Here is a 20,121-nt window from a genome sequence, read left to right on the forward strand (position 1 = left end):
CCACGAGAAAGAATAAACTATCCATCTTAACACCAACTTTAACAGCAAATAATTCTTTATCACAAATTGCAGTTTTCTGTCTCGTCCAAAACCGTCCCAAGACTTACACGCCCGGGGCACGATTCCCTGTAATGTGAAGAGAATCGATAACATTTCAAATGTGGGTAGATGGGGGTGACCTGACAGTCCTAAAACCTGAAAATTTCTTAGTACCCATACCATACAAGAAGCACCCAGTCCGGACCCTGCAAACAAGGCTCGGGTCCAACTCCAAGCATTCCAGTTTCCCACCCCGCCCCCACCTCGAGAAAGGAGGGAAAACAACTTTTATTGGCCTCGTTTCTCAGGGGACTGGCAAACTAGCGGGACAGTGCTTGGGCCTGGACACGTTTCATAAGGAGGCCCCCGTCGCGGACTCAGAGAGCAGATAGCTGGAAAGCCCAGCATTGACGCCCCAACTCCCCCCGCCGCCACCCCCGGCCCCACCCCGCCAACAAGAAGCCGGGCCAGCCACCCCACCGAGCGACTCCCCAGGCCCCTGCGCTAAGGCGAGCTCGTTGTCATGTGACGCCGCCGCCGCTAAAACACCGCAGAAACGCAGGTCGGCGGGCGGCGGAAGGCATTCGCGCCAGCCCGCCTCGGCCCGGCCCCACTGGGCGCGGGCGAGTCCCGAGAGCCCGGGCGGGGGGGGCGGAGGGCGGGCTTGGCGGCGGGCCCGAGCGCGCCACAAAGGCTTCCGCGCCTGTCGCCGTAGTGCCCGGGCGGGCGGGGGCAAAATTTTCGGGGCCCGCGAGAGGGGTGGCGAGCGACGAAGGCGCCAGGGTGCCCGCCGCGCCCACAGCTGCTTCTCCGGGCACTCGGACGGCCCACGACCACCGCGCCCCGCACAGGCCCGCGCGGCCTCCCTCCCCCGCGCGGGGCCCGCGCCCGGCCCGCCCGCTCCCCGCTCGCGCTCTCTCGCTCTCGCCCGGCCTCCATCTTGGATCGGCGCTTCCAGCCCCCGCGCCGCTGCCGCCGCATTCCCCCTCTTTCCCGCCCCCCGCCGCCGTCGCCGCCGCCTGCACTCACCTCAGCTGCCCATCCGGGCGCCACCGGCCGTCGACCTAGTTTCCCCCCAAAAGTCTCGGGTGTGTTATTCCCGATGTGGGGGGGTTGTTACGGGGTGGTCGCCGGGGGTTCGGGAGCGGGGGCCGCGCCTTCAACGGAGCTGCAATCCTAACCCGCCATCTGGTGGCATTTTCCACACGCCAATGGCGCCGCTGCAGACTTGGGTCCGGACCGCCCTCTGCTGGCCGCGGTGCTCACTGCCTTGCTGACGGGATGGGCCTGCCCGGAAAGGGGAGGGAGCTGAGGCGCGAGCTAGGGGCCGCGGCAGGGGCGCGCGCAAACGCTTTCCTGTGGGGATTGCGCGCACGCGCACCAGCAGGGCGGGAAACGTGGCCTCTGCGTGGCGGCCCCGCCCCCACACGGAGCGCTCGCGCAGCTCAGCCAATCGCGAGCGGCGTAGATTTCTGGGTAAAGGCGCTATGGAAGGTTCTTGGGCCGCCCGAGGCGAGCGGAAGGATGGCCACGGTGGCGCCTGCGCGTCCGGCTCGCCGAGTTGCCGCCCGCCATTTTTGGAGCTTCTTGGAAACCTAGGACGGGTTCCTTCACCGAGGCTCCTCCCTAGGTCTCAGGGCCGGCTCTTTCCTCCGTCCCCGCCCGGCTGCTGCTGCCCCCATCCGCCGCTATCGAGACGCGCTGCGGAAACCCGAGGGCGAGGCCACGCAGATCCCTGCTCCCACTTTACTTGGATTTAGCGAGGGCCTCAGAGCTTAGCATTGTATTTGCGATTTACAGTTGACAAGCGCTTTGACTAGGCGAGAGTGAAAAGGTTTCAAAGGAAATGTTGGGGACTTCCCTCTCCATTAATCTAGACGAAACCCTGCCCGCCCCAGGCCGATTGGCGTCATCCTGCCTCTGTAAAGCACATCCTTTCCGTGGTGCCGGCTTTGCATAAGGCGGCAGCATTGGCTAGTTTGTGAGAAGAGAATATAACTAGACTGAGAAAATAGACTCAGCTGTGAAGTTGGATTTTTCCTTCCACAACCTAGGACTACTTTCAGTAGCTCCGAAATAGACATGAGAATCTTAGCCTTCTAGATACCAAAAGAGAAATAATCACTAAGGTGAAATCATGAACAAACTATTTTATGTTGAATGTCACCTCTTCCCTGATCGCCACCTGCCCCTCCGTGGCTATGGCTTCTACCTTTCACCTGCTTACAAGTTTTCACTACAAAAGTGAATCCTTACTCTCTTGGATCATTACCCCATGTATGACTAACTTCTCTATCGCTATGGCCAGCTGTATTTCAGCATAGAATCGCTTGAATGTAGTCTTCAGGGCCATTCTGCAGTAGGTTACTCCTATTTGTAGTTTCTCTTCCAAGGGTTACAAGATGTGTGGCTTTTCTCTGGAGGCAGTCATAACCAGATCGGGTATGAATTTGTGACCGGACCCCTACTTATAATTTTATTGGGTTTTTTCCTAATCTCTGGCTGATTTCCTATCCTATTCTCCACAAAGACTCTTTCAAGCTTTCCATGTTATTAAAGATGCCAGTCCCAGTCCATACTAATAGATAAATTCATCCAGTTTCCTGGGCTCAAAGCTATGGGACTCCAGTTCCGGTTTGACGTTCCCTCCATCGTAAAGTATCTGTAACCACCTCCTGCTCATGATCTCAAAACTTCTAACCAAATTAACCCAGAACCCTTTTCCTTCTCTACAAAGCCAATCCCTCTGCCTGAAACTATGTATGCCATCCCTTTCCATCTCCTCCTCCCACCACTACATTCCTAAGTATCTCGTATCGTAAATACCTTCTTATCCACTGGCTTCTTCCTTTCAACTTCTCAGAAGTTTCTGTTGCCTTGGCTGGGTGCGGTGGCTCACGCCTATAATCCCGGCACTTTGGGAGGCCAAGGCCGGCGGATCACGAGGTCAGCAGATCGAGACCATCCAGGCCAACATAGTGAAACCTGTCTCTACTAAAAATAACAAAAATTAGCAAGGCCTGGTGGTGTGCGCCTGTAATCCCAGCTTCAGGAGGCTGAGGCAGGAGAATCGCTTGACCCCAGAAGGTGGAGGTGGCAGTGAGCTTAGATCACTTGACTGCACTCCACCCTGGGCGACAACAGTGAGACTCTGTCTAAAAAAAAAAAAGTTTCTGTTGTCTTTTTTTATTCAGTACTGTTACTCCTTCCAGTTGCTATACTATCAACCTTCCTTTCATTGTCACATTTCTCAAAAGAAACAGTTACAGTTTTCACCAATCCCTATCCCTTTCTTGAAACTCTTTTTGCCTTTCTGAGACGCTTCCCTGAATCTACACCTACCTAGTTTGCTGGTCTTCCGATTTCTTTGCTAGCACCTCCTCTTTCTTCAATCTGTTCTCTACTACATGCCTTCTCTTAGGTCTCCCAAAATTAGTCTGTTCCTGATTTTTCCTTAACTGAGGTTCCTCGTGTTCAGCTACTTGCCAGAAAGCTGCAGCTCAAAACTCAACACTTAAAATAATTCATCTCTCTTACTTGAATTTCCTAATATATCTTAACATTGTAATTTTGGCATAGTGTAGTGATTAAGAACATGAACTGTGAAACCAAACTGCTCTGGAAAGCTATGTAACATTAGGCAAATCTCTTTGGTTTCAGTTTCCTCAACTGCAAAATGAAAATAACAACAGTACCAATCTCATAGGGTTATGAGTATTAAACTATTTAATATTTATATATTATAGAAATGCCATCAGAATTATTACATTTGTTGTTTCTGATCTTCCCAAAAGGTTTTTTTTTTTTTAATTTAAGACTGGCTCCACTGAGGATTTGAACCAGCAACCTTGCAGTTGCAGGCTCTATACCTTAACTACTGTGCTAACAGGCAACTTGTTTTGGATCTTATTAAGAACTTTTTAGCATTTTTTTTAAGTCTGAGGGCATGGGTAATCAACTTTCTAAGTTTATGGAAATCTAAAATTTTATTTTGCCCTCACACTTAATAATTGAGCTAGTGTTTATAAATAATTACATAGTGCCCTAGGCTCTAAATTATAGGGCCAGACTTGATTCTTTTCTTTCAAAAAAGCCTACGTCCCATCATACCTCATTCAAATGACTTGCTTTTTCTTCTGCTGCTGCCATTCTTATTCAAACCCCTCTCCCCGCTCATCCTCCCACTGCCTTACACCAAAACTATTATAATAGCCTTCTAAACATTTCTCCCTTCATTCACCTCCCTTTTGTTTGTTTTTGTTTGTTTGTTTTTGAGACAGGGTCTTGCTGTGTTGCCCAGGCTGCAGTGCAGTGGTACAATCATAGCTCACTGCAGCCTCTAACTCTTAGGCTTAAGCAATCCTCCCACCTCAGCCTCCCAAGTAGCTAGGTCTAGAGGTAGGTGCCATTGTCCCACCTCCCTCTACTCCACACTCCTGCTTCACCTCTCTTTTTAAAATGCAACATTGTATACCTACACAAAAGCATCCTGTGATTCCTCTGGCTTAACAGATATCATCTAGCTGGGTGCGGTGGCTCACGCCTGTAATCTCAGCACTTTGGGAGGCTTTATGCTTTATCAAAAAATAAATAAGGTTTAAAAAAATTAAACTGCAACTATATATATAACTTTCAGAATTACTACGAATTACTGATTAAAATAATCCTCATCATAGCCCAGCACAGGAGCTTATGCTTATAATCCCAGCACTTTGAGAGGCCGAGGCCAGTGGATCACCTGAGGTCCAAAGTTTGAGATCTCGCCATTCTACTTCAGACTGGGCAACAACAGCAAAACTCTGTCTCAAAAGAAAAAAAAAGATATGGCATGCCTTGATCTTTTTTCATTTTTTCTCTATTTTGTTATAAATTATTCACACTAGCTGACCTGTCTGATTAATCATAAATGTAAGTGAAGGGCAGATTCATTCATCCTTTACCTATCTGGTAAGATAAAGTAATAAAGGTCCCATAATATGTTGACTTTGGTTTTTTTTTTTTACTTTGTTACAGAATTACGCATAAAGGCAGAAGCTGCTTTTACAAATTTTTTTTTTTTTTTTAATGTCACCTTCCTGAGCTTTTACAAAATTCTTGATCAAGATTTCAATTCTCTTGGCAAGAATTTTCAAACACAACAATTTTTATTAACAGCTTCAAATAATACATATGATCAAAATATTATTGAGGCACAGAAAAATTATTCACCAAAATTTAGCATGCTGAGTGCTTTGAAAATTGAAAGGTCTGGCCGGGCACGGTGGCTCACGCCTGTAATCCCAGCACTTTGGGAGGCCAAGGTGGGTGGATCACGAGGTCAAGAGATCGAGGCCATCCTGGCCAACATGGTGAAACCCCATCTCTACTAAAAGTACAAAAAAAATTAGCCGGGCGTGGTGGCGCGTGACTGTTGTCCCAGCTACTTGGGAGGCTAAAGCAGGAGAATTGCTTGAAACCGGAAAACGGAAGTTGCAGCGAGCCAGGATAGCGCCACTGCACTCCAGCCTGGCGAAAGAGTGAGACTCTGTCTAAAAAAAAAAAAAAAAGAAAGAAAATGAAAGGTCTGAGAACCGAGGTCTCTTTCTGACCTTTCTCTGTCTCCCTGATCCTCTTTCTGGAAGCACCGAGGATACACTCTGAAATTTTCCTTATCTGACCAAGAAAGTTTTTTTCCAAAAGAAATGCAGTGTTTGGCCAGGTGCAGTGGCTCACACCTGTAATCCCAGCACCTTGGGAGGCCTGGGCGGGTGAATCACAAGGTCAAGAGTTTGAAACTAGCCTGGCCAAGATGGTGAAACAACGTCTCTACTAAAAATAAAAATAAAAAAATTAACTGGGCATGATGTCAGGCACGTGTAGTGCCAGCTACTGGGAGGCTGAGGCAGGAGAATCACTTGAATTGAGGAGGCAGAGGTTGCAGTGAGCCGAGATCACACCACTACACTCTAGCCTGGGTGACAGAGCAAGACTCCATCTCAAAAAAAAAGAAAAAAAAAGAAATGCAATGTTGGCCAGGCACAGTGGCTCACGCCTGTAATCCCAGCATTTTATGAGGCCAAAGCTGGTGGATCACCTGAGGTCAGGAGTTCAAGACCAGCCTGGTCAACATGGTGAAGCCCTATCTCTACTAAAAATATAAAAATTAGCCAGGCGTGGTGGCATGTGCTTGTAGTCCCAGCCACTCAGGAGGCTGAGGCAGGAGAATCGCTTGAACCCCAGAGGCAGAGGTTGAACTGATTATAGGTGTGAGCCACTTCACCAACCAGTGCCCCCCACTAAAAAAAAAAAAAAAAATCTTTGTAGAAATGAGGTCTCAGTATGTTGTCCAGGCTGGTCTCAAACTACTGAATTCAAGCAATTCTCCCTACTTTGCCTCCCAAAGTGCTGAGATTACAGGTTTCAGTCACTGCACCCAGCCTAATGTGACTGTTGCCAGTTGATTTTTCAGCAAACTTTCAGCAGAGGGAAAACTTTTCCCTTTGTTATTACATATAAAAGTTTTCCCTTCACCCCTACAATATAAAAAAGGATATACTTCTTCAGACACTTGCCCATCAGAACTTTATTTCAACTCAATCTCTTAGCCAACCTGGTCCAAAAGTAGATATTGAATGTTATAAATAGAAAAAAAATGCATTCTATAGCCTTTGAAATGGGAAGACATTGAACAAGGGTTCCAATAGTTTATTTTAAAAGACTTGTTATATAGTGTTGTTTTTACTGGGAGCTTTAGATTGCTTTTCTTGTTTTCCTTGCAAACATACCAAATCATGTTTCTGAAAATGCATTAGCTATAATTAACATTTATTAACCAATACCATGAAAAACTTTGCCTTATAACATAAAGAGTTAGTTTCTGATTGTGTAGATTACACAGTTCCTTTAAAATTTGGGCCAGACTTTTGTATTTTTTTCTCTCTGGACAATTTTAGCACATTAAATATTTCAGTTATGCTCTTGGCCTTATAGTTCTGCTTAAAGTAAGACACAAACTTTCTTTGCATGAGGATAATGGTGATAGTTCTTGCACAGAAAGGACTTTTAAAGCAAAATTTAGGCCAGACACAGTGGCTCATGCCTGTAATCCCAGCACTTTGAGAGGCCAAGGCCGGCGGATCACCTGAGATCAGGAGTTTGAGACCAGCCTGGCCAACATGGTGAAACCCTATCTCTTCCACAAGACAAAAATTAGCCGGGCATGGTGGTATACACCTGTAATCCCAGCTACTTGAGAGGCTGATGCAGGGGGTAGGAGAATAACTTAAAATTCATGAGGCAGAGGTTGCAGTGAGCCAAGATCATGCCACTGCACTCCATCCTGGGTGACAGACCAAGACTCCATCTCAAAAAAAAAAAAAAAAAAAAAAGTAAAATTTGATTCATTATTCTTCCTTTTTCTTCCCCTTTTGCAGAGTTCCAGGTGCAGCTACTCAATATCTAGAGCAAAGAGAGGACTTCTGATCAAGCTTCCTCACCCTTTTCCACAAACCCCGTGTTTCAGAGATCATGACCACTGTTTCATCTTAATCTCCCCCAAATCAAGTATTCTTCCTTTGCGTTTTTCACCTGGTCACAAAGCATTTGTTCCTTCTTACATTGGTAGATCTTTGCAAATATCAGAAATAATTTTCCCTTCTTTTCTACTCTTAAGGCCTGCAATTAAGGCAGTAATATGCCACAGTGTCCTCCCTACTGGATTTAAACCATGATTTTTCCTTTTTTTTTTTTAATTTTTTTTCTTTTTGGAGAAAGAGTCTCGCTCTGTCACCCAGGCTAGAGTGCAATGGCGTGATCTCGGTCTGCCCACCTCAGCTTCCCAAAGTGCTGGGATTACAGGCGTGGGCTACCACACATCTTTGTAACTTTGAATAATGCAAGATAAAACACTAGATAACATTTCAACTTTAGGTAGTATTGCAACTCTCCACTATTAACACCACCATTCTTCCTTCACACCTTCTAATCACCTCCCTTAAACAGAAGAAGTCTTTTGTGTTTTGTCCATAGGTTGACACAGTTAAGAGCCAACTTCCAGACTAAGGAGTGTTCTAGGATTACATTTTCTCTTTTACAAAACCACTGAACCACTGTGAAAACCGTTAGAAAACCACTCAAGTAAAAATGCAGAGAGCATCAGGATCAAATGGATTATCTTCCCTTATTAACAATTGCCCAAATATCTGTGCTTCATATTTAGATCTCAAACAGTCTGGGCACAGTGGCTCATACCTGTAATCCTAGCACTTTGAGAGGCCAAGGTAGCAGCTAACTTGAGCCCAGCAGTTCAAGACCAGCCTGAAAAATGTGGCGAAATCCTGGCTCTACAAAAAATTAGTTGGGTGTGGTGGCACATACCTGTAGTCCCAGCTACTCAGGAGGCTGAGGTGGAAGGATCGCTTGAGCCTGGGAGTTCGAGGCTACATTAAGCCATGATAGCACCACTGTACTCCAGCCTGAGTGACAGAGAGAGACTCCATCTCAAAAACAAAACAACAACAACAACGAAAACCAAATGTCTCCATCTCAACTTAAAATACAAAAATTAGCTGGGTGTGGTGGCGGGTGCCTGTAATCCCAGCTACTTGAGAGTCTGAGCCAGGAGAATCACTTGAACCCAAGAGGCAGAGGTTGAAGTGAGCTGAGATTGCACCTTTGCACTCCAGCCCAGGTGACAAGAGTGAGACCACATCTCAAAAAAAAAAAAAAAAGCAAACTTGTATAGCTTTGTTTTTCCTGAAGTTTCAAATTGCCTTTTGCCTCTGGGATATTTTACCTAATTTATCATATCAAGTTTTTCCATTTACAGAGATGATCTCTCTTTTGCCCCCTGATCTATGCCCCTAAAGAACATTGGGCTTTCTGCCTCCATTTAATCTAATTGTCCCTTAATTCTGCTGTACCACTAAAAACTTCCCTTTACTGCACTCCAAAGTTAGAGCTATTCTTTTCTAGTGTCTATGTCTTCTATGTGGTTTGGCTGTTTCCCCACCCAAATCTCATCTTGAATTGTAACTCCCACAATTCCCATGTGTTGTGAGAGGGACCTGGTAGGAGTAATTGAATCATGAGGGGTGAGTCTTTCTCGTACTATTTTCGTGATAGTGAATAAGTCTCATGAGATCTGATGGTTTTGTAAAGGGGAGTTTCCCTGCAACAAGCTCTCTTCTCTTGTCTGCCACCATGTAAGATGTGCCTTTCCCTTCCACCATGATTGTGAGACCTCCTCAGACACATAGAACTGTGAGTCCATTAAACTTTTTTCTTTTGTAAATTACCAGTCTCTGGTATGTCCTTTATCAGCAGCATGAAAATATACTAATACAGTAAATTGGCACCAGAAGAGTGGTGCACTGCTGAAAAGATACCCGAAAATGTGGAAGCAACTTTGGAACTGGGTAACAGGCAGAGGTTTGAACAGTTTGGAGGGCACAGAAGACAGGATAATGTGGGAAAGTTTGGAACTCCCTAGAGGCTTGTTGAATAGCTTTGGCCAAAATGCTGATGATGATATGGACAATGAAATTCAGGCTGAGGTGGTCTCAGATGGAGCTGGAGATAAGGAACTTCTGGGAACTGGAGCAAAGGTGGCTTTTGTTATGTTTTAGCAAAGAGACTGGCAGCATTTTGCCACAGCCCTAGAGATTTGTTGAACTTTGAACTTGAGGGAGATGATTTAGGGTATCTGACAGAAGAAATTTCTAAGCAGCAAAGCATTCAAGTGGTGACTTGGGTGCTATTAAAGGCATTCAGTTTTCAAAGGGAAACAGAACATAAAACTTCAGAAAATTTTCAGTCTGACAATGAAACAGAAAAAAATCCCATTTTCTGAGGAGAAATTCAAGCAGGCTGCAGAAATATGCATAAGTAACAAGGAGCTGAATTAATCACCAAGACAATGGGGGAAATGTCTCCAAAAGCTGGAAGCAGTGGCTCACACCTGTAATCCCAGCACTTTGGGAGGCTTAGGCAAGTGGATCACTTGAGGTCAGGAGTTCAAGACCAGCCTGGCCAACGTGGTGAAACCCCATCTCTACTAAAAATACCAAAAAAAATAGCTGGGCATGGTGGCACACACCTATAGTTACAGCTACTTGGGAAGCTGAGGCAGGAAAATCGTTTGAACCCAGGAGGTGAAGGTTACAGTGAGCTGAGATTGCACCATTGCACTCCAGGGCAACAGAGAGAGACTCCATCTCAAAAAAAAAAAAAAAAAAAAAAAGGCATGTCAGAGACCTTTGGAGCAGACTCCCATCACAGGCCTGGAAGCCTAGGAGGAAAAAATGGTTTCATGGGCCAGTATCAGGGTCCCTCTGTTCTGTGCATTCTAGGGACTTGGTGCCCTGTGTCCCAGCCACTCTAGCCATGACTTAAAGGGGCCAAGGTACAGCTTGGGCCATGGCTTCAAGCCCCAAGCATTGGCAGCTTCCATATGCTGTTCAGCCTGTGGGTGCACAGAAGTCAAGAATTGAGGAAGCTCTGCATAGATGTCCAGGCAGAAGTTTGCTGCAGGGGCAAGGCATTCAGGGAGAACCTCTGCTAGGGTAGTGCAGAAGGAAATGTCACATGGGCACCCCCACACAGAGTACCCACTGGGTCACTGCCTAGTCGAGCTGTGAGAAGAAGAGGACTGCTATCCTCCAGACCCCAAAATGTACCATGCACCTGGTAAAGCTGCAGACACTCAACACCATCCCATGAAAGCAGTCAGCCAGGAGGGAGGCAGTACCCTGCAAGCCACAGGGGCAGAGCTGCCCAAGATCATAGGAACCCACCTCTTGCATCAGTGTGACCTGGATGTGAGACATGGAGTCAAAGGAGATCATTTTGGAGCTTTAAGATTTGACTGCCCTGCTGAATTTCAGACTTGCATGGGGCCTTAGCTCCTTTGTTTTAGCCAATTTCTCCCATTTGGAATGGCTGAATTTATCCAATGCCTGTACCCCCATTTTATCTAGGAAGTAACTCATTTCCTTTTGATTTTACTGCCTCATAGGCAGAAGGGACGTGCCTTGCTTCAGATGAGACTTTGGACTGCGGACTTTTGAGTTAATGCTGAAATGAGCTAAGACTTTGGGGGACTGTTGGGAAGGCATAATTGGTTTTGAAATGTGAGGACATGAGATTTGGGAGAGGGTGGGGCAGAATGATATGGTTTGGCTGTGTCCCCAACCATCTCATCTTGAATGCAGCTCCCATGATTCCCACGTGTTGTGGTAGGGATCAGGTGGGAAGCAATTGAATCTTGGGGTGGGTATTTCCCGTGCTATTCTCATGATAGTGAATAAGTCTCATGAGATCTGATGATTTTATAAAGGGGAGTTTCCCTGCACAAGTGCTCTTCTCTTGTCTGCTGCCATGTGAGACATGCCTTTCACCTTCTGCCATGATTGTGAGGCCTCCCCAACCATGTGAAACTAAGTCCATTAAACCTCTTTCTTTTATAAATTGCTCAGGTATGTCTTTATCAACAGTGTGAAAATGAAGTAATACAGTCTTCTTAGTTTATCTTCTTATTTTGCTGGAGAACATCACCAGCTATTTATGAAAGAATGAGAGATAAATTTCCAGTTTTTGGATATTTGAAAATATTTCAATTCTGCTGAGACTTAGTTTGAATTACATTCCCTCAACATCTCAAGGCATTATGTAGTATAATATATTCTAGTTTTCAGTGATACTGATAAATTGGATAGAAGTCTGGTCATATTCTTAATAGATTAACTTTTTTTTTTTTTTTTTTGAGATGGATTCTCACTCTGTGACCCAGGCTGGAGGGCAATGGTGCAATCGCAGCTCACTGCAACCTCCACCTTCCGGGTTCAAGCAATTCTCCTGCCTCAGTCTCCCAAGTAGCTGCGATTACAGGCATGCACCACCATGCCTGGCCAATTTTGTAGTTTTAGTAGAGATGGGGTTTCACCATATTGGCCAGTGTGGCCTTGAACTTACCTCAAGTGATCTGCCTGCGTTTGCCTCCCAAAATGCTGGGATTACAGGCATGGGCCACTGTGCCCGGCCAATAATTAACTTTTTTTTTCTCATTAAACATTTTTAATCGGTCTCAAAATTCTGTGACAAATTTTTGTCCAAGTTGTTTCCATTAAAAAGTACTGATTTTAAAAACAAATAACGTAAAACTGCCACATGCAAAAAAGAAGACTAAAGTGGTCCACAAAACATTCTCCTTTCCTTCTGAAGGTTTCATGATGCATTGTTATCATCAACCAGTCTTTTACTACTAAACTTAAACGGCCAATTGAAACAAACAGCTCTGAGACCGTTCTTCCACCACGGATTAAGAACGCTGTGGCAGGTATTAGGGATAATATTCATTTAGCTTTCTGAGCTTTCTGGGTAGTCTTGGTGTCCTTGCTAGAGGACAAGACCTCCAGCAGCAGCTTCTTGTCCACTGCTTTGATGACACCTACAGTAAGTGTCCATCTCATATGACGAACAGCAAAGCAACCCAAAGGTGGATAGTCCAAGAAGCTCTCAACACACATGGATTTGCCAGGAACCATATCAATGATGGCAGCATCACCAGTCTTCAAGAATTTAGGGCCATCTTTTAGCTTTTTAACAGAATGGAGATCAATCTTTTCCCTCAGCTCAGCAAACTTGCGTGCAATGTGAGCTGTGTGGCAATCCAGTACAGGGGCATAGCCAGCACTGATTTGTTCAGGATAATCACCTGAGCAGTAAAGCCAGCTGCTTCCATTGGTGGGTCATTTTTGCTGTCATCACCAACATTGCCATGATGAACATCCTTGACTGACACATTCTTGACATTGAAGCCCACATTGTCCCCAGGAAGAGCTTCACTCAAAGCTTCAGAGCGCATTTTGACAAATTTTACTTCAGTTGTGAAGGTGACCACCATACCAGGTTTGAGAACACCAGTCTCTACTCAGCCAACAGGAGCAGTACCAATACCACCAATTTTGTAGACATCCTGGAGAGGCAGGTGCAAGGGCTTGTCAGTTGGACGAGTTGGTGGTAGGCTGCAGTCCAGAGCCTCAAGCAGTGTGGTTCCACTGGCATTGCCATCCTTATGGGTGACCTTCCATCCCTTGAACCAAGGCATGTTAGCACTTGGCTCCAACATGTTGTCACCATTCCAACCACAAATTGGCACAAATGCTACTGTGTCAGGGTTGTAGCCAATTTTCTTAATGTAAGTGTGACTTCCTTAATGATTTCCTCATAGCTCTTCTGGCTGTAGGGTGGCTCAGTGGAATCCATTTTGTTAATACCAACAATTATTGTTTCACACCCAGTTTGTAAGCCAGCAGGGCATGCTCTCAGGTCTGCCCATTCTTGGAGATACCAGCTTCAAATTCACCAACACCAGCAGCAACAATCAGGACAGTGCAGTCAGCCTGAGATGTCCCTGTTATCATGTTTTTGATGAAGTCTGTGTCCTGGGGCATCAATGATAGTCACATAGTACTTGCCGGTCTCAAATTTTCACAAGGAGCTATCAATGGTGATACCATGCTCATGCTCAGCTTTCGGTTTATCCAAGACCTAGGCATACTTGAAGGAGCCGTTTCTCATCCCAGCAGCCTCCTCCTCAAATTTTTCAATGGTTCTTTTGTGGATGCCACCGCATTTGTAGATCAGATGACCAGTAGTGGTGAACTTGCCCGAATCCATGTGTCCAATGACGACAATGTTGATATGAGTCTTTTTCTTTCCCATTTTGGCTCTTAGGGGTAGTTTTCACAACACCTGTTTTCTAGTGGCAAACCCGTTGCAAAAAAGCAATAATTAAATTTTTAATCCCCTCATTACCACCAAAAATTGATCCTTCACGTTTAATTAATTTAGTAAGCTATAAATCATCTCTGGGTTAAAATACATTATGGAAACATATTCAGATCACTTTTGCAATCTTTCATTACATATATTTTATAATCAAGTTTTTTTTCCCCCAAGTGCCACCCTCCCCAATCAGGTGATTTCTGAAAAAGAATTTTTTTTTTTGAGATGCCGTCTTGCTCTTGTCGCCCAGGCTGGAGTGGAAATCAGCCTGGGAATCAACAACATGGCTGCAAAAAAAAAAAAAAAAAAAAAAAAAAAAAAAAAAAAACACAACTACATTAAAACACTTTGTTGGAATCCTTTACACTTTCCACAGAACAGAAACTAAAATAGCCTGTTATACAATTAGTCACAAATACAGTCCTCGAATTTTTTGCCCATACACAGGCATATTTGTCTAAAACATGCCTTCTTTGTAGCAGCTAGGCCCTGCCACCACTGTGCTTGGCTGAGTTCACAAATCTGTTGTAACCTATAGCTTCCCTGTCATTTCTCTGGCTCTCCTTACTTGATAAACTTAGTTTCCTAATTAAAATCTGCCACTGCCATAACTACTGCTGCTACTGGAACTTCCATAGCCACCTTGCTTTCGTGGTTTGGCAAAGTATTGGCCTCCACCACCATAGGGGCCAGAGTTTCTGCCTCCAAAGTTTCCTCCCTTCATGGGTCCAAAATCTGAAGACTGATTGTTGTAATTGCCAAAATCACTGTAGCTTCCACCATCTCCAAAATTGCTTCCATCATTACCAAATCTATTATAGCCATCCCCACTGCCACCATATCCACCACCACCATGGCTGCCACCAAAGCCACCATGACCATTGAAGTTTCCTCCACAACCAAAGTTGTCATTCCCACTGAAACCACCTCCACAACCACCACCACATTGTTGTGACCATTCACAGTATGGTATTTCTGAATGACAATCATAAGATAACCATTATCTTGGTTAAGATAGTGGATAACCATGGAGTCATGGTCGTCAAAGGTTACAAAGGCAAAGCCCCTCTGTCAGTCATGATTTCAATCACTTCAATTTTTCCATACTGTTCAAAATAATCTCTTAGATGATATTAAGTGTCTTTTTTTTTTTTTTTTTTTTGATAGGGAGTCTTGCTCTTGTTGCCCAAGCTGGAGTGTAATAGCACGATCTGGGCTCGCTGCAACCTCTGCCTCCCAGGTTCAAGGCCTCAGCCTCCCGAGTAGCTAGGATTACAGGTGCCAGCCATCACATCCAGCTAATTTTTGTATTTTTAATAGAGACAGGGTTTCATCATGTTGGCCAGGCTGGTCTCAAACTCCTGACCTCGTGATCTGCCCACCTCAGCCTCCCAAAGTGCTGGGATTACAGGCATGAGCCACTGCACCCAGCCCAGTGTCTTCTTAATGTCACCAACAAATATCTTTTTCACAGTTAAGTGGGTACCTGGACTTTGAGAATCTTCTCTTGAGACAGCTCTCTTTGGTTCCACAACTCTTCCATCCACTTTGTGTGGCCTTGCATTCATGGCTACATCCACCTCTTCCACAGTGGCATATGTGACAAACCCAAAGCCCCTGGAGCTCTTCATTTGGATCTCTCATTATCACACAGTCCATGAGCATTCCCCAGTGCTCAAAATGGCTCCGCAGTCTCTCATTGGTTGTTTTAAAGCTCAACCCTCCAATGAAGAGCTTCCTCAGGTGTTCAGGCTTTTCAGGAGACTGACTTAGACATGACAGCAGGGAGAAGAGAGTTTAACGATGCTTCCTCAGTGGCGTCCACAAGCAGAAAGTTTCTGTTCTATATGTTTCTGCCGTATAGTAAAGTTACTGTGAACACTTAGACACTGTGATTATGTCCCACTGGATTTTGTCCTTAGGTAGACTAGAAGGGCTGTCTGTAGACCAAGGGCCAAAAATTTAATGTAAATGTGGGGCGGTGGGGAGGCAAGACCAAATGTAATAAAAACAACCATTTAGGCTTATGGTGAGTAGTGAACTGACATTTGGCCTCTCTGTTGGGAAGGATGGAGATTATAACAAACAGGAGGGCTCATACCAAGTATAAAATAGGCAACTCCTTCTCAAAGTCAGCTGATTAGCCCCACACTGGCTAGCATTACTAAATCTTTTTTCTTTTTTCCTTTTTTTTTCCTTCCCATGAGGGCTGTTATAAATCCAGATTTTTATGTAAAGTTTCCTGATGTTTTTATTTTATTTTATTTTTGAAACAAGGTTTCACTCTGTCACCCAGAGTGGAGTGCAGTGGCACAATCTGAGCTCTCTGCAGCCTCAGTCTTCCAGACTCAAGAGATCCATCTGCCTCAGCCTCCAAGTAGCTGAAACTACAGTCACATGCTACCACACCTGGCTAATTTTTTTTTTTTTTTTGGTAGAGACAGGGGTTTCTCCATGTTGGCCAGGCTGGTCTTGAACACCTGATCTCAAGTGATTTGCCTGCCTCAGCCACCCAAAGTGCTGGCATTACAGGTGTGAAACACCGTGCCCTGTCTCAAGCTTTCCTTGTAATTAAGGATGTCTTCTGTCTACTGAGTTTACTGTTGGCTAAGTCTTTAGTGATTTCAGAATTGCTACATTTGCAGAGAGCCACCTTGCTCAAAGTTAGGTTCCTTCCCAGGCCCATATACAATTGCTGATCAAAGTGAAAGTCTAAGAGGCCAGGCATGGTGGCTCATGCCCATAGCTAGCACTTTGGGAGCCAAGGGGGTGTGGATGGCTTGAGCTCAGGAGTTTGAGACTAGCCTGGGCAATATGGCAAAACCCCATCTCTAAAACAATAGAAAAATTACCCAGGTGTGGTGGGATGTGCCTATAGTCCCAGCTACATGGGAGGCTAAGGTGGGAGGATGGCTTGAGCCCAGGAGGCAGAGGTTACAGTAAGCCAAGATCACCCCACTGCACTCCAGCAGCCTGGGCAACAGAGCCAGACACTGTCAGAGGTTACAGTAAGCCAAGATCACCCCACTGCACTCCAGCAGCCTGGGCAACAGAGCCAGACACTGTCACCAAAAACAAACTAACTAAAGAAAAAAAACAACCTGAGAGTGAAGGTGTAAGATAAGAGCTTGACCATCTTAGCTCCCTCTTAGCTCAACTTGGGACAACTCTAAAAGTCAATTCTAACATCCCAGACTCCCTATATGAGCTGCATAATCTCTCTCTGCCCAAACCTGCTTCCTTCCCCCTCTCTTCCACAAGTGTTAATCCCAAAGGCACTCCTTAATAAATAACCTGCCTGTTAACTTTTGTTTCATAATTTGCTTCCCAGGAATCCAACCTATGACAGTTGTTGGCAGGAGTGAGGTCTGAGAAAGCAGGCACTAAAATGGGGTGTTGGAGCATGATCACTAGCTGCCCACCTGACAATGAGGACCCCTATCACAAGATTACAGTAAATTGTTAAAACTTTCATGCATGGTCAATTGAATTGGTACACCAGTAAAAGAGTATATATTTACAGATATGATATATTAGGCATTTGAGAAATATAGGGGAAATAGCAACTTTAAGGATGATGGAATTGGGTGGTATTATGGACTGAAATATGTCCCCCAAAATATGTATGTTGAAACCCTAGTCCCCTATCTAATTATATTTGGAGATAGGGCTTTTAAGAGATAATTAAGGTTAAATTAGTTCATATGGTTGGGGCTCTGATAGGACTGGTCTTGTAAGAAGAGAAAGAGATCTCTCTCTCTCTCTCTCTCTCTCTCTGTTTCTGCATGCATGCCAAGGAAAGACCATGTCAGGACAAAGCAAGAAAGTAGCTATCTTCAACACAGGAAGAGAGCTCTCACCAGGAACCAAGTCAGCTGGCACTTTGAAGTTGAACTTCCTAGCCCCTCAAACTGTGAGAAACAAATTTCTGTTCTTTAAACCTCCCAGTTTATGGTATTTTGTTATAACAGCCCAAACTGACTAAAGCAGACCAAGACTATTGTTTAACCAGATTGAGGCACTAGAAAAAAGATAATGAAAAGTTGAGCATCATTAATCACCTATTGGTTCATTGAGAATGATTAATCACCAAGTGAAACCTTGAGGATCTACTTAGTAGCTCACAAAGTGGCTCTCATCTCCAGCAGTGGGGATACAGAATAAGCTAAAATATAAACTTAGAGTAGCTAAGCTCCAAAGAAGATTAACTTTCCAATCAAGACAGGTATATCAAGTTAAGGTCAGGGCCCTAGTTGGGAAAGAATGGGGCTTGACACATTAGATGAGGACATTCCCAGAAGTGGCCCACCCTCTCTGCACCATTGCTCAGAGATGGTGCAGAAACCTCTCCCCATCAAGACAACAAGTATTGTCTGGGTGCAGTGGCTCACACCTGTAATCTCAGCACTTTGGGAGGCTGAGGTGGGAGGATCACCTGAGACCATAAGTTTGAGATCACCCTGTGAAACAGGGAGACCTTGTCTCTACAAAAAATTTAAAAATTAGCCAGGCATGGTGGCACACATGTGTTCCCAGCTACACAGGAGGCTGAGGCAGGAGGATTGCTTGAGTCCAGGAAGTCAAGGATTCAGTGAGCCATGCTTGCACCACTGCACTCCAGCCTGGGCAACAAAGTGTGACCATCTCCAAAAATAAACAAATAGATAGATAGATAGGCCAGGTGTGTTGGCTCACGCCTATAATCCCAGCACTTTGAGAGGCTGAAGCGGGCAGATCACCCGAGGTCAGGAGTTCAAGACCAGCCTGACCAACATGGTAAAACCCCGTCTCTACTAAAAAAAAATACAAAAATTAGCTGATTATGGTGGAGGCCACCTGTAATCCCAGCTACTTGGGAGGCTGAGGCAGGAGAATTACTTGAACCTGGGAGGCGGAGGATGCAGTGAGCCGAGATCATGCCACTGCACTCCAGCCTGGGTGACAAAGCAAGACTCCATCTCAAAAAAACAAAAACAAAACAAAACAAAACAAAACAAAACAAAACAAAACAAAACAAAACAGTACTGTTGGAGTAATGGTGGAAATTAGGGCCACTCTGCTATGGTTTGAATGTGTTCCCCAAGAAGTATATGTTGAAAACTTAAACCCCAATGCAATAATGTTGGGAGGTGAAGCCTAATGAGAAGTGATTAGGCCATGAGGGCAGAGTGAGTGAATTAATGCTATTATCTTTGTAGTGGTTTTGTTATGAAACGAGGAGTTTGGATCCTTTTTACTCTCTTTCTTGCACTTCCACCTTCCACCATAAAACGAGGCAGCAAGAAAGCCTTGCCATATACCAGCCTCTTGATCTTGGACTTTCCAGCTTCTAGAACTGTAAGAAATCCATTTCCATTCACTATAAAATCACCCATTCTGGCTAGGCTCAGTGACTTACACCTGTAATCATAATCCCATCTCTTTGGGAGGCTAAAACAGGAGAGTTGTCTGCAAGGTTGGAGGTACAGGTCCCCAAAAAGAGTGCAGTTTTACCAGTGAATACAGCAAGACTCCCACTGAGCTACAAGGTACGGCTGTATCAGCCTGGGCCCTTTGCATTCTTTGTGTCCAGGGATAGCAGGCGAAAAGAAGAGTCACCATTCTGATATCAGGGAAAGATTATATAGCAGAATCATGGAATGCTTGGCATTTAGGTAATCTAACTGTGTACCTTCTGGTGTACAACTTTTTTCAATTTTGACTATAAACGGACAAGTATAGCAACCTCAGCTTGAGAAAGAAATAGGGACTAGGAGTTCATACCCTTCAAAGATGAGGGTCTGGGTCATGCCACAAGGTAAGCCACTGAGGTGATAGCTCAAGGTAAGCGGAATCTAAACTGGATAGCGGACAAGGGAGACAATGAGTATCAGTTGTAGCCCTGAGACTAGTGGCAATGAGCTATAGTTTGTTCCATTAATCTTACTTTTCTAAATGTCCTACAGAAAAAAGAGGTCCATTCTAATGCTGGTATTGCTGCTTCTAGAAAATATATGAAGGCTTAGATCTGAACAGAACAAGACTATGGTGGACACTGTGATTGCTGCTCAGATCCTCCTTCGATGAAGGATTATCCCAACTTCTGGGAATGCTATTAGCTCCTTCAAGGATTGCCTCAGATGCAGAGAGACAGGCCCCTTCCCAAGATGACTCATATCCAGTGATTACTGTCAGAATAAAAAGGCCTGATTGACAGGGTGCAGATGGGGTGCAGGGGCTCACGCCTGTAATCCCAGCACTTTTGGAGGTCAAAGGCAAGCAGATTACATGAGGCCAGGAGTTTGAGACAAGCCTGGCCAACATGTCGAAACCCCAACT

General features: G+C 45.0%; 1 protein-coding gene and 2 pseudogenes across 2 annotated transcripts in view; all 3 read right to left on the minus strand.

Moving 5' to 3' along the window:
* STAG1 (STAG1 cohesin complex component) overlaps nt 1-1,260 on the minus strand; it is a 415,374-nt gene extending 414,114 nt beyond the window's left edge. For both annotated transcript variants that reach the window (XM_012451163.2, XM_064378722.1), the window contains exon 1: nt 1,069-1,260. The gene's annotated coding sequence lies outside the window, so the exon portion shown is untranslated. The remainder of the gene's footprint in view (nt 1-1,068) is intronic.
* Nucleotides 1,261-12,368: 11,108 nt separating this feature from the next.
* LOC105716538 (elongation factor 1-alpha, somatic form-like) lies at nt 12,369-13,740 on the minus strand (annotated as a pseudogene).
* Nucleotides 13,741-14,285: 545 nt separating this feature from the next.
* On the minus strand, nt 14,286-19,592 carry LOC105716537 (heterogeneous nuclear ribonucleoprotein A1-like; annotated as a pseudogene).
* Between the last annotated feature and the right edge of the window lie 529 nt (nt 19,593-20,121).

This window comes from Aotus nancymaae, unplaced genomic scaffold (genome assembly GCF_030222135.1).
Source record: "Aotus nancymaae isolate 86718 unplaced genomic scaffold, 86718_ANA_hifiasm-v0.15.2.pri h1tg000019l, whole genome shotgun sequence".
NCBI classification, from domain to species: domain Eukaryota; kingdom Metazoa; phylum Chordata; class Mammalia; order Primates; family Aotidae; genus Aotus; species Aotus nancymaae.